General features: G+C 41.6%; 1 long non-coding RNA gene across 1 annotated transcript in view; it reads right to left on the bottom strand.

The window, feature by feature from the left end:
- Positions 1–15,614, bottom strand: part of LOC117980394 (uncharacterized) — a 427,289-nt gene that overhangs the window by 37,289 nt on the left and 374,386 nt on the right. The window contains exons 11-13 of the long non-coding RNA XR_010112228.1: positions 13,094–13,316; positions 5,372–12,157; positions 1,965–2,727 (exon numbers count right to left, since the gene is read on the bottom strand). This is a non-coding gene — a long non-coding RNA (uncharacterized LOC117980394). The remainder of the gene's footprint in view (positions 1–1,964; positions 2,728–5,371; positions 12,158–13,093; positions 13,317–15,614) is intronic.

Genomic DNA, 15,614 nt, shown 5'->3' with positions numbered 1-15,614 from the left:
TAGTCACGAGTTAACCCTTATGAAATGCTTCCTGTGAGCCATGCCCTGTGCTCAGCTCTTGACATGCATTATTTATTTATCCTAATAGGCCTATGAGGTAGGTGCTGGGGCGATCGTCATGTTAGAGGCAGGGTAAGAAGGTGCAGAGAACTTAAGTAACTTGCCCAAAGTCACCCAGCTAGCCACTGGCAGAGCTGGGGGTCATATCAAGCTGCGGATGATGATACAGTTGGTCCCCTAATCTCTATACTCCATTGCCAGGAAAGATGATTTACAAAAGTTCTTGTTAGGCCTTCTTTTGATGAGGAAGTATATATATATATATATATATATATACACACACACACCACACACATATATGTATACATATATATATGTGTGTGTGTGTGTATATATATATATATATATATATCTTCTGGTATTCTAGGAACTGTCTCTGAAGCAAGGTGCCAGGACTTCTCAGGATGCAGGGCTTTTGACTTGAACAGGGGGCTGAGTTCCCATCAGAAGCTTGAACCAAGATGTCACATCAGAAACCCTCAGAATCCAGTGCCAGGAGAGCACCGGGTTCAAGAGTGAATGGGAGTGGGGATATGGAAGTGGCAAGTGAAGATGATTCCTTCAAGAAGACAGGCTATAGGCCACAGCAGGAGAGAGAGAGGAAGGATGGGAACTGAAGGGAGGCAGGGCTTAAGGGAGGGTTGTGCTTTCTCTGTGTTAATTTGTTTTGTTAACTTCTTGAGCATATTGCAATGCTGATGGGGGAAAAACTAAGAGCTGAAGGCACAGGAAAGCATAGAGGGGCGGATAGAAGCTGAATCAGCAAGGACCCCCAAAGAATCCGCTCATGAAGATATTTGAAGCTCATGTCGGGAGAAATGTTCGCCGGGTCTGACACCAAAGCCTGCTCGTGTCTGCATCACTCTCTGGCTTCCCACTGTCACTGCCTAACAATCTACGGCTATCGAAGATTCCGAGAGCCAAGTGGCTTGGAAGTTGTTTGAGTCAGAAACATTTTCCCTCCACTGGGCACAACTTCTTATCCTTTTCAGTGAGGAAATACAAAATGCATGATATCAGAACATATATCCTAGGGCAGCCCCCTATGTAGGTGATATGGTTTGATGCAAGGGACATTAAATCTGTTTCTTCCTAAAATAGTTCCCATCAGCTTTCTTCGGACCTTGAACTATTCCATTGGGATTACCTTCCTAAAGAGTCCTGTTAAAATACCAACAGGTCAAAACAATCTCAAAAAGGACACCCATGCTCATTGCAACATTATTCACAATGGCCAAAAAGGTGAAAGCAATCCTGGTGGCCATTGACAGATGAATGGACAAATAAAATGTGGTATATACGTACAGTGGAATATTATTCACCCCTAAAAGGAAGGCAATTCTGACACACACTACAACATGGGTAAACCTTGAGGACACTATGCTAAGTGAACCAAGCCAGTCACAGAAGGACAAATACAATATGATCCCATTTATAAGAGGTACATAGAGTAGTCAAATTCAGAGGCAGAAAGCAGAATGGTGGCTTCCAGGTCTGGGGGAAGAGGAATGGGGAGTTTTTGTCTAATGAGTGTGGAGTTTAAGCCTGGGAGGATGAAAAGAGCCCCGGAAATGGATGGTGGGGATGGTTGCACAAGAATGTGAATGCACTTAACACCACTAAACTAACTGTACATTTAAAATGGAAAATTTTATGTTATGTGTATTTTTCTGCAATTAAACAAAACACCGGGTGATTTAAAGGGGCTGCCTGATCAATAGCCAAACTATTATTAGTTTGGCTCAGCTTTGATTTCCTGTTAAGGCCACTTTGCCCAGAGCAGGACTTTAAGGAGCCAGAGCAGGGAGGAGCCGGAGATGGAGAGGTGACAGGCGTGAGGACAGTAATTCACTGGGCGCTGGAATGCGTTTTGACAAAGGCCAGGTGTCGGTTCCCGTCCTGACCTGCAGGGGGCACTCTGGTGGGTCCTGGGAAACAGGAGGAGAACGGGAAGCCTAGAAAGCCCTGGGAGCTCCTTGAGCGACAGGGAAGCCTCTGTCTACCACTTTTACTGAGGCCGCCGGCAGTCAGGATACTACACAGTGGTTATTCTTAGGTCCCTAGAGTCAGCAAAGCCTCTTGTTTGGAAAACCTCCTGGGTCTTCCCTCGCAGGCTGTGTAAGGGGCGCCCCGCTCGCCCCGCGTCTCCGTGTCCGGGGTGGGTGTGAGGACGACAGGGCCGCGCCCCCTGCTGGCCGCTCGCTCAGCTGCGCTGTCGCCTCCTCTGCCATCAGCCCTTGGGAAAGAAAGCCATTTTGGTCACAGGAAGCAACGTTTTCAACTTCTCTCATTAATGAGAAAGACAGAATTGTGATACTCTAATGGGAATACTCGAGGAAGGAATAAATTAAATTTCCATGCAGCTCCGGCTCGAGTCCCAAGCTGAACAGATGCTGTTTTTATCAAATACTTTCTATTCTGTGACGTGCTCTGCCAACTTTCTATTATTAGACAAATCAGGAAAAGTCTGATTTCTCTCCCTTCTGGCTTCTCCTTCCCGCTTTTGTGGGAGGGTGGTGGTTTGGGTGGAGACTCTGTCCTGTCCATAGAAGGTAAATGACAAGGAAATGGCAGCCACCTGAAAACTTGCCTTGATGCCAGCATGTCCCAGAAATGTCCTTTAAAATGACATCTCATCCAGGCGTCACCCCATCCCAGATGGCATAGCTGATGGGACAGGAAAAAATACATATTTTAGAGTATTTACAGCACATTTTCCCCTGCCCCCACTTCCTTCCTGTGAAGGAGGAATTAGTCTTCACTAGCCAAGTTCTGGAGTATTTCTTTTTCTTTTTTCTTTTTTTTTCTTTTAATTGAGATAGTGTCTTGTTGTGTTGCCTAGGCTGGAGTGCAGTGGCACCAACATCACAAACTACAGCCTTGAACTCTTGGGCTCAAGCGATCCTCCTGCCTCAGCCTTCCAAAGTTCTGGGATTACAGGCGTGAGCCATTGCACCTGGCCCTGGAGTATTTCTTGTGCATAATAAGGGAAAATGTGGGAAAGGATTCTGAATTGTGCAGTACCATGGGTAGGATGGGTCGATGGGTCTACCTAAGAGAAGGCAGGGAGTTACATACTAACGAAAGCAGAATGGATCAGAAGGCGAGAGAAAGAATAAGAGAAACAAGCCAGGGATGAGCTGGGTTTGGGAGAATTCAAGAGATAAATTAAGGAGGACTGAAGTAGCTGCTGGGCTGTTGATATGGTTTGGCTGTGTCCCCACCCAAATCTCATCTTGAATTGTAGTTCCTATAATCCCCACGTGTTGTGGGAGGGACCCAGTGGTAGGCAATTGAATCATGGGGGCGGTTACTCTGTTCTATGAGGGAGATGCACAAAGGGAAAAGAAAAGACACGCACGCAATACCTTTAAGGGTAAACAACCTTTATCCCATGTAAATGGCAATGCAGATATAATAAGCAAATGATACAAGCAAATTGCAATGGGAAGGGGAAAAGGGAGAAGATATATATATATATAGCCTGGACTACTGGGAGGCTAGAAGTTAATGGCAAGGGAACGCCAACTTTCACCCCACTTCTCCCATCAACATAGACTATATATATATATACACACATACTCACCAGACGATGGAGGATTCATCACCAGACCAGAAGCAACAGCCTGGGCTCCAGAGTCGGCCACTACACTTACCAGACTATAGAGGATTCATCACCAGACAGGGAAGCAACAGCCTGGGCTCCAGAGTTGACCACTCATCCATGCACAGATGAGGAGAGGTCTCATGAAGCTTTGGCGTGGTATGGGACCCTAGTTCTTTTTGTAACGACTTATTTGGCATGAGGCCCAGTCACGAGGGCCCTTCATGACTGGACTCAAGGAACACAAAAAGGTCAACTTGTTTTTATGATTGTTTGTTGTTTTTCAATAACTAACATACAGGAACAGATTTCTCCAAAACCGTCTGGATGAACGCCTCAAGGGGCTCATGCAACCTGTTCTGGGACTTGGTGACCATTGTTTGTGTCCACATTCAATTGAGTTCAAATTTAAGATTTAACTTTTCCTCCACATACCCCCATGCTGTTCTCGAGTTCTCATGAGACCTGATGGGTTTATGAAATGCTTTTCCCCTTTGCTTGGCACTTCTCCTTCCTGCCGCTATGTGAAGAAGGATGTGGTTGCTTCCCCTTCCGCCTGAGGCCTTCCCACCCCTGTGGAACTGTGAGTCAATTAAAACCTCTTTCTTTTATAAATTACCCAGTCTCAGGCAGTCCTTCATAGCAGTGTGAGAACGGACTAACACAGATGTCATGAGGAGGACTTGAGAAAGAGACAAGAGAAGAGGATTCTTCAGAAATGTTGGTGTTATGAATGGAACCCAAACCCCACCCTTTGGCATCTTTAAGAGATTTCAGTAAAGACATAAATTGATTTAAAAACTGTGTTTTGGTCAAGCATAGTGGCTCACTTCTATAATCCTAGTACTTTCAGAGGCCGAGGTGGAAAGATTGCTTGAGGCCAGGAGTTTAAGACCAGCCTGGGCAACATAGCAAGACTCTGTCTCTCAAAAACAAATTAAAATTAGCCTTATGTGGTGGCATACACCTGTAGTCCTAGCTACTCAGGAGGCTGAGGTGAGAGGATCACTTGAGCACAGCAGTTCGTGGCCTCAGTGAACTATGATTGTGCCACTGCACTCCATCCTGAGTAATGCAGCAAGACCCCCAACTCATAAATAAATAAATAAGATAAAAACTATGTTTTGTATGATGGTCTGGTGTTTATTCAAGGCAGCCTGGACTACTGGGAGGCTAGAAGTTAATGGCAAGGGAATGCCAACTTTCACTCCACTTCTCTCATCAGTATAGACTATAGTCCAGATATTTTAAATTAGTATCCTATAGGGTAGCTGGGTGTGGACCCCAGATGCATTTTATTTGGCTAGTTGAGATTTAAGTTTTTTTTGAACCAACAATTGAAAATTGGGATTTCACATTTTAAAAGCCTGCATTTCCTTTCCTACTTCTTTTGAAAAAAATGGAAAAATTTGGCAATATGAGGCCCTTATTACCACAAGGCAAAAATAGGCTCATGCTTTCTAGTTAACCTCAGTGCCCACCCCTCACATAAGGCATTTGTATGCATGTATACCTGGCCCACTGCCTGCATTTGCAGGTGAACCTTGGAGATATTGTGGGTTTGGTTCCAGACTGCCACAGTAAGGCAAGTATTGCCACAAAGTGAATCATACAAATTTTTGGTTCCCAGTGCCTATAAAAGTTATGTTGACAGTATGCTGTAGTCTAGTAAGCGTGCAAGAGCATTATGTCTAAAAATGTACATACCTCAATTAAAAATACTTTGCTGCTAAAAAAAATAGTAATGATCGTCTGAGCCTTCAGTGAGTTATAATCTTTTTCCTGGTGGAAGGTCTTGCCTCGATATTGATGGTTACTGACTGATCAGACTGGTGGTTGCTGAAGTTTGAGGTAGCTGTGGCAAGTTATTAAAATATGACAGTAATGAAGCTTGCCATATCAATGGACTCTTCCTTTCACAAAATATTTCTCTGTACCATATTTGGTAGCATTTAATAACAGTAGAACTTCTTTCAAAAGTGGAGTCAGTCCTCTCAAATGCTGCTGCTTCTTTATTAACTAAGTTTACGGAATATTCTAAATCCTTTATTGTCATTTCAACAATGTTCACAGCATCTCTACTAGGAGTAGAGTCCATCTCAAGAAATCACTTTCTTTGCTCATCCATAAGAAGCAGCTCCTCTTTCGTTCAAGTTTTATCATGAAATTTGTATTAGGGTTCTCTAGAGAGGCAGAACTTATAGGATAGATGTATAAATGAACAGGAGTTTATTAAGGAGTACTGACTCACATGATCACAAGGTGAAGTGCCACAATAGGCCATCTGCAACCTGAGGAGCAAGGAAACCAGTCCAAGTCCCAAAACCTCAAAACTAGGGAAGCTCACACAGACACACCCAGGAACAATACTTTGCATCCTTCAATCCAATCAAGTGAACACTCAGTATTAACCGTTACAAGATTGAAGCAATTCAGGCACATCTTCAGGCTCCACTTCTAATTCTAGTTTTCTGTTTCCAGCACCTCTGCAGTGACTTCCTCTAGTGAAGTCTTGAACTCCTCTAAGTCATCCGTGAGGGTTAGAATCAACTTCTTCCAAACTCCTGCTAATGTTGATATTCTGACCTCCTCCCATGAATCGTGAATGTACTTAAGGGCATCTAAAATGGTAAATTCTTTGCAGAGGGTTTTCAATTGATTTTGCCCAGATCCATCAGAGAAATCACTATCTATGACAACTATAGCCTTAAAAAATGCATTTCTTAAGTAATAGGACTTGAAAGTTGAAATGACTTCTTGATCCATGGACTGCAGAATGGATGTTGTGTTAAAAGCATGAAAATATTACTCTCCTTGTACATCTCTGTCAGAGCTTTTGAGTTACTAGATGCATTTGCCAATAAGAAGTAATATTTTGAAAGGAATCCCTTTTTTTCCCTGGAGGAGTAAGTCTCAACGGTAGGCTTAAAATATTCAGTAAACATGCCATAAACAGATGTGCTGTCATTCAGGCTTTGTTATTTCATTTATAGAGCACAGGCAGAATAGATTTAGCACAATTCTTTGTTTTGAGACAGGGTTTCACTCCTGTCACCCAGGCTGGAGTGCAATGGCATGATCTTGACTTACTGCAACCTCAGCCTCCAGGCTCAAGCAATTCTCCTGCCTCAGCCTCCTGAGTAGCTGGGACTGCAGGCACACTTCACCACACCTGGCTAGTTTTTGTATTTTTTTGTAGAGATGGGGTTTCACCCTGTTGCCCAGGCCGGTCTCGAACTCCTGAGCTCAAGTGATCTGCCTGCCTTGACCTCCCAAAGTGCTAGAATTACAGGCATGAGCCACTGTGCCTGGCCTGGGTTTAGCATAATTTGTAAGGGTCCAAAGATTTTCTGTATGGAAAATGAGCAATTGGCTTCAGCTTAAAGCCACCAGTTGCATTAGCCCCTAATAAGACAGTCAGCCTGTCCCTTGAAGCGTTGAAGCCAGGCATTGCTTTCTCCTCTTTAGCTATGAAAGTCTTAGATGGCATCTTATTCTGATAGATGTTTTGTCTACATTGAAATTCTATTGTTTAGTGTAGCCACCACCATCCATAATCTTAGCTAGATTTTCTGGATAACTTGCTGCAGCTTCTACATGAGCGCTTGCTGCTTCACCTTGCACTTTATGTTGTGGAAATGCCTTATGTCCTTAAATTTCATGAACCAACCTCTGCTAGCTTCTAATTTTTCTTCTGTAGCTTCCTTACCTCTCTCAGCCTTCATTGAATTGAAGCAAGTTAGGGCCTTGCTCTGGATCAGGCTTTAACTTAAAGGAATGTTGTTGCTGGTTTGATCTTCTATCCAGACCACTCAAACTTTCTCCATATCAGCAATAAGGCTGTTTTACTCTCTTATCATTTGTGTGTTCACTGGAGTAGTGCTTTTAATTTCCTTCAAGAACTTTTCCTTTCCATTCACAACTTGGCTACCTGTTTGGCACAAAAGGCCTCTATTTTGGCCTCTCTTGGCTTTTCCTCATGCATTCCTCACCGAGCTTAATCATTTTTAGCTTTCGATTTAAAGTGTGGGATGTGCCACCCTTGCTTTCACTTGAACACTTAGAGGACATTGTAGGGTTATTGATTAGCCTAATTTCAATATTGTTGTGTCTCAGGGAATAAGGAGGCCTGAAAAGAATGTAAAAGATGGGAAATGGCTGATTGGTGGAGAAGTCAGAACACACAACATTTATCAATGAACTTCACCTTCTTATATGAGCACAGTTTATGGCACCCCAAAATGATTACAAGAGTAATCTCAAAGATCACTGATCATAGATTACCATAACAAATATAATAATAATGAAAAAGTCTGAGATATTATGAGAATTACCAAAATATGACCCAGAAACAAAAAGTGAGCACATGCTGTTGGAAAAATGGCACCTAAAGGCTTCTTCAATGCAGGGTTACCACGAACCTCCAATTTGTAAAAAATATAATATCTGCAGTGCAGTAAAGCAAACTATGATAAAATGAAGCATACCTGTCTATTTCCTACCATCTGGTAATAGCAGACTAAATTCAGACCTACTGTCCTGCTGAGAACAATTAGAAAAGTGGGAAAAAATTAAAATAAAATCTGCTTGAAAACATCAGACTTAAAAAGATAATGAAGAATCACCAATGAAGATCTGGAGAAAGATGGGTATTCAAGGAGGCAAGCCCAATAACTGGGCCTCTTTTCCCCTTGGTACATTTGCTGCTTCTGGAAACGACAACAAAGGACTGGAGAGATGGCTGGGTGTGGTGGCTCACACCTGTAATCCCAGCACATTGGGAGGCCAAGGCAGGCGGATCATTTGAGGTTAGGGTTTGAGACCAGCCTGACCAACATGGTGAAACCCCATCTCTACTAAAATACAAAAGAAAAATTAGCTGGGTGTGGTGGCGGGTGCCTATAATCTCAGCTACTCAGGAGGCTGAGGCAGGAGAATCACCCAGGCTCCCAGGAGGTGGAGGAGCTTGAACCTATGAGGCAGAGGTTGCAGTGAGCCGAGATCATGCCACTGCACTCCAGCATGGGCAACAGAGTGCAGAGTGAGACTCCCTCTCAAAAAAAAAAAAGAACTGAAGAGACTAAGCAGCACCTGGGCAGCTTTGTGTGGCCACATAAACACAAGTTGGAATCCAGTGCTCACCAAAGGAGAGGGTAGACATATAACTCCCCATAGCAGGCTAGGACCCTGAAAGTCTTCATCTTAAGACTGAATGAAAAAATTAGCGCAGCGTGGTAGCATGGTGGCATGTGCTTGTAGCCCCAGCTACTTGGGAAGATCCCTTCAGCCCGAGAGTGCAAGGCTGCAGTGACCTACGTTTGTGCCACTGGACCTATGTTGTCCAGCCTGGGCAGCACAGTGAGACCCCACCTCCAAAAAAATTTAAAAAAGAGAAAAGACAGGATGACTTGGATGGAAGTAGATGAGATTTTGTAGGGCCTCAGCTGAGATCCAATTAGCTTAATTCTTCAAATTGGATAAAGGTGATCCCAGGTCCTCACATCCCCAGGTATCTTGCAAAAGCAAATATAAATACAGTTGACCTTTGAACAACATGGGTTTGAACTGTATGGCTCATTTATACATGGATTTTTTTTTTTTTTTTTTTTTTGGACAGAATTTCGCTCTTGTCATCCAGGCTGGAGTGCAATGGCGCGATCTCGGCTTACTACAACCTCCGCCTCCCAGGTTCAAGCAATTCTCCTGCCTCAGCTTCCTGAGTAGCTGGGATTACAGGTGCCTGCCACCATGCCAGCTAATTTTTGTAGTTTTAGTAGAGACAGGGTTTCACCATGTTGGCCAGGCTGGTCTTAAACTCCTGACCTCAGGTGACCCACCTGCCTCAGCCTCCCAAAGTGCTGCTGGGATTACAGGCGTGAGCCACCGCGCCCGGCCTATACATGGATTTTAAAAATAAATATAGTCAGCCCACTCTTCTCTAGCTATGAAAGTCCTAGATGGCATCTTATTCCAATAGAAGGCTGTTTGTCTACCCTGGAACTCTGTTGTTTAGTGTAACCACCGCCATCCATGATCTCAGCTAGATCTTCTGAATAATTTGCTGCAGCTTCTACATCAGCACTTGCTGCTTTATCTTACACTTTTATGTTACGGAATGGTTTATTTCCTTAAACTTCATAAACCAACCCCTGCTAGCTTGCAGTTTTTCTTCTACAGCTTCCTCAGCTCTCTTAGCCTTCATAGAATTGAAGAGTTAGGGCCTTGCTCTGGATTAGGCTTTGGTGAATTCTGCATCTGCAACCAAACATAAATATAAAAGACAGTAGTTGCAGGATGCCAAACTCACTTATATATGGAGGGTCGACGTTTTATATCCATGGATTCCACAGGGCTGATTGTGGAAATGAAATCTGCATGGATTTTGGTATCTGCAATAGGTCCTGGAACCAATCCTGCTGTGGATACTGAGGGATGACTGTACTCTCAGGAGGAATATAACACAATAAGTTTTACATTACTTCAACCAACAATTTTTCATATACAATTTTAGCACACAAGAGAATAACCAGGCCCATAAAGAAATAAGAAAACATGAGATCCAGTAAAAACAACTACAATAGAAACAATCCCACAGAACTCCAGTTAATGGATTTATCAGATACAGACTTTAAATTAATTATGTTTACTACACATATGGAGATAAAAGACAGTATCAACAAATTTGGCAGAGAACTGAAAACTTTAAAAAAGGATGAAAAAGATGTAAAAAATAACCAGTGAACAATTTAGAATTTAAAATATATACTAACAAAAGCAAAGAGCTCAGTGGATACTCTTTACTTGGTTTAACAAAAAATTATACACAGCTGTAGGGAAAATTGATGAACTGGAAAGTAGGTTAGAAGACAACATCATGACGAAACATGGAGAGACAAAAGGATAGCAATGCTACAGAGAGTAAGAGATATGGAGATAAAATGAGAATTAAAATTTCAGAAGGAGAAGAGAAAGAGAATGGTGCAGCATCAATATTTGAAGAGAAAATAGTTGAAAAATTCCCAAAATTGATTAAAGACAACAAGCCACAAATCTCAGAAGCCCTGGGAGCTGCAAGCAGGAGAAATTTTTAAAAGCCACACCTAGGTACATCACAATAAGACAGATGAAAACCAAAGACAAAGGGAAAAAAAAATCACAAGCAGCTGTCATTACTTGAAAAAATGTAATAGACTGTTAGCTTACCTCTTGATAGAAACAATGGAAACTAGAAATTAGTGGAATTTAAATGTCTTTCAAGTGCTGAAATAAAAATAACTGTCAACACTAGAATTCTATGTCCAGTGAAAATAGCCTTCAATAATAAAAGTGAAATTAAGACATTTTCAGGATTCTTTACCAGCATCAAATACTAAAGGATGTTCTTTAAGCAGAAGGAAGATGATTAAGGATGATAGGTTATATAGATGCAGAAAGAAATGAGGTCCAGCACGAAGGTCCATTTGAGGAAGTCTAAATGAATTATACCATATGAAACAACGTAACACAGTGCTGAAGATTTAAAAAATTAAAAATATTAAAAGTGCATACAAATCAGGAGAGGAAGTAAATGAATTGAAACGTTCTAAGGTCCTTGTACTATTATGGAAGAAAATGAAAGTGCCAATTAACATTATTAGCCTTTGCTAACTCAGAGACCCATACTGTGATCTATAGGATAAACTCTAAAAGACTACTAAAAAGATATGTAACTTCCAAAACAATGGAGGCAAAAACAATATTTTCCAAAAGCAGGCAAAAAGTGAGGATAAAGAGAACAGAGAGCATGTGAGACAATTGAAAACACTTAAGAAGACGGTATATTTAAATTCAAATATATCAGTAATTACATTAAATGTAAATAAATTAAATAGTTCAATTAAAAATCAAAGATTGAATTGGATAACAATCTGCATACTGTTTATAAGAAACATACCTAAAACATTTGTATTATAATGTTGAAATTAAAGAGTGGAAAAATATAAATATTAACAAAAATTAATGTTATCTATATTAATATTAGACAAAGTAGACTTTAAGGCAAAAAGCATTATCATAATGATAAAAAGTTTAACTCATGAGAAAGTACAATGATTATAAAACTTGTACACATAATATAGCTTCAAAAATATAAAACTAAGATTGACAAAACTGCAAGAAGTGAACAGATACATGAGTAAGGATATAGATTATTTAAACACGATTAGCAAACTTGACTTAGTGGACATGTATAGACTGCTACATCCAACAATTATAGAACTCATGTTCTCCAAATATGACTCTCCACCTTCCAAGCAAATGATAGGATTGAAATTCTGCACCTCATTTTATGTTGTATACCCATATGACTCGCTTTGGCCAATAAAATATGAATAGAAATAATTACCAGTGTATTAGTAAACATGTCTTCTATTTTTTTTTTTCTTCTTGAAAGCAGAAATCCTTCAGTCCAGGTCCTTGAGCGAGGGTGATACAGAATGGAGCTTCCCAACCCACCTGCAAATGGACAGACGTGCCCAACTGTGAGTGAGAAAGGAGCCTTTGTTATTTTAAGCCACTGAGAGGTGGGGATTATTCATGATCACAGTCATCTCACCTTTTTTTCTACTAATACACATAGAAAAAAAGATGGGCTGTTTTCCAGGCACAGAGGTGAGCCTGTTTTGAAAGAATATGGTGTGATACAGTCCTGGTGAGTTGACTGGCTTAAGTTCCAGGGAGATGGGCACAGGAATTGTGATTGAGGCAGAGAAAGCAGCTCCCAAGAAGAGCTTATGAAGATTGGCTAGAGGCAAGTTTTAAAGGGACATGGATTTAACAGTAAATATTGGATATTGTCCTACAAGTTGAAGGATCTCCAGAAGTTGGTGACTGACTTGACTACTGATAACAATGGAGATGAACCAGGAAGAAGCTCATCAGTATGAAAGGGTGGAATTAGGTAAAGAGCTACTACCAATGAACACATTACAGTTTTTGGTTTGTTTCTCATTCTCTAGAGGTAGCCATTATTAAGAATTTGGTGAGGGCCAGGCGCGGTGGCTCACGCCTGTAATCCCAGCACTTTGGGAGGCCAAGGAGGGCAGATCACAAGGTCAGGAGATCAAGACCATCCTGGCTAACACGGTGAAACCCCGTCTCTACTAAAAATACAAAAAATTAGCCAGGTGTGATGGTGGGTGCCTGTAATCCCAGCTACTCAGGAGGCTGAGGCAGGAGAATGGCATGAACCCGGGAGGCGGAGCTTGCAGTGAGCCAAGATCACGCCATGGCACTCCAGCCTGGGCAACAGAGCAAGACTCTGCTTTTTATTAAAAAAAAAAAAAAAAAAGAATTTGGTGAGAATTTCTTCAGCAATTGCATGCACATGCAAACACACACACACATACACACCAATTTAAAAAAACACACATCGCATCAATCATATTCTACCTGCAATTCTGAAAAAAAATTCCAGTTGATAATATCTCCATGGTTGTTTTCCATGTTACCGCAAAGAGATTTGCCGTTCTTTTTCATTGGCAGCTTAGTATGCCATAGTACCACTGTATCACAGGCAACCATTCTGTTGACACTTAGGTTGTTTCCACAATTGCAAACAATTCTTCAGTGACCATCCTTGCAAATAATATCCATGCATTTCAATATCTTCTTTCTGCAGGCAATAAGACCAGCTTTGTCACCATTCTAATGGTAAAAATGTTAAGCTGAGTAACAAAGGAACACAACCAGGCCAGCTATTTGAGATGGTTATTTTTGGTTAATGGGTGACAGGTGGGCTTCAACTATGCCCAGAATGGTGTTTAAAACATAGTGGGCACTCAATAAGTATTTGCTGGATGCATGAATGAATAAACAAGTGAATCCACATCCACTATAGACACTTGTCAGGCCTGCCCTGCCCCCATTTATAATAGGATTTTTCAACCCCAGCACTATGGACTGTTAGGGCCAGGTAATTCTTTGTTATGGGGAGCTGTCCTGAGCATTGTAGAAAGTTTACCACCATCCCTGACCTCTACTCACTAGATGCCACTAGAACAACCCCAGATGCAACAACTAACAATGTCTGCAGAAACTGCTAAATATCCCCTGGGGAAAAATCGCTCCTGATTGAGAACCACTGATTTATAATACGGGTTAAAGTTGTATAAGGACAAAGGCCCTTTATGAAAACAGCTAACTCTAGGCTGGGCACGGTGGCTCATGCCTGTAATCCCAGCACTTTGGGAGGCTGAGGCCAGCGGATCATTTGAGGTCAGGAGTTCGAGACCAACCTGGCCAACATAGAGAAACCCCGTCTCTATTAAAAATACAAAAAAAATGATCTGGGCATGGTGGCACCTGTAATCCCAGCCATCTATCCATCCATTTATCCACCTATTCCTCAAATACCTATTGAGCACCCACTGTGTGCCAGGCCTGTAATCCCAGCTACTGGGGAAGGCTGAGGCAGGAGAATTACTTGAACCCAGGAGGCGGAGGTTGCAGTGAGCCAAGATCGCACTACCACACTCCAGCCTGGGAGAGAGAGTGAGACTCCATCTCAAACAAAACAAACAAACAAAACCCCAACTAACTCTAAAAACGTTGATCCTACTTCTCCCTGATCCTCTCATGTTATAGTGGCCTTTTTTTCCTGGGTCTTCACAGTTTTTTCATAGAGATTCTTGGATACCTTATTTTTGGTTTGGATTTCGTTTCTCCAGGGCTACCTTCCCTGATGCCTCCCCCATCAACTCATGTATATATACATGAGGATTATAATGTATACTAATCTTCATTATACATTGTTAATCTCCATTATTCATTCTCTAATTACCAAATACCCCTCCTTGGTGTGGAGGAAAAAAATATTAAATTTGAACTCAATTGAACGTGGACACAAACAATGGTCACCAAGTCCCGGAACAGGTTGTGTGAACCCCTTGAGGCATTCATCCAGCACTGTTTCGGAGAAATCTCCATTTCAATCTATTCCTATACATTAGTTATTGAAAAACAACAGACAATCACAAAAACAAGTTGACCTTTTTGTGTTCCTTGAGCCCAGTTGTGAAGGGCCCTCGTGACTGGACCTCATGCCAAACAACTCGTTACAAAAGAGCTAGGGTCCCAGACTGTGCCGAAGCTTCACAGACCTCTCCTCGTCTGTGCACAGATGAGTGGCTGACTCTGGAGCCCAGGCTATTGCTTCCTGGCCTGGTGATGAATCCTCCATAGTCTGGTGGTATAAATATATATATATATATTTTTCTTCTCCCTTTCCCATTGCAATTTGCTTATTATATCATTTGCTTATTATATCTGCATTGCTATTTATATGGGATTCAAAAGTATTGTGTGTGCCTTTTCTTCTCCCCTCACACATTTCCCGCACAGAACACTTAGTAGTGCTTATCATTGTTGAATTCTTACATTTATTGAATTAATTATTAAAAGTGTATCCATAATCTGTTTCCCTCCCTGAGCTTCCTAGAGGAGGCCATCACTAAGAATTTGCCATGGAACATGCCATTTTTTGCTCACTATTTTTATATCTAGTGCCTAAAACAAGGCCTGGCACACAGTAGGTGCTCAATGGGTATTTGCGGAATGGCTGGATGAATGGATGGATAGATGGCAACCTAATATCAGTCAGCAATAGCCAGCCCAAGGGTACAGCAGACTTCACAAATTGTTCTTGTACCTTCTAAAACAATTTTGAAAAACAATGTTACATATACCCACATTTAAACATTTATATTAATTTTCATCATTAAGTTTATATGGTTTCAAGAGCATAATTTCTAATATATTATAAAGCTGGAATTTAAAAATTAAACTGTGGGCCAGGTGTGGTGGCTCATGCCTGTAATCCCAGCACTTTGGGAAGCCAGGGTGTGTGGATCACCTGAGATCAGGAGTGTGAGACCAGCCTCAAACTGATGAAACCCCATCTCTACCAAAAACA

The sequence above is a fragment of the Pan paniscus genome, chromosome 4 (assembly GCF_029289425.2).
Source record: "Pan paniscus chromosome 4, NHGRI_mPanPan1-v2.0_pri, whole genome shotgun sequence".
In the NCBI taxonomy this organism is placed as follows: Eukaryota; Metazoa; Chordata; class Mammalia; order Primates; family Hominidae; genus Pan; species Pan paniscus.
Note: the sequence above shows the minus strand (reverse complement) of the source record. Positions and strands in the feature narration are given on the sequence as shown.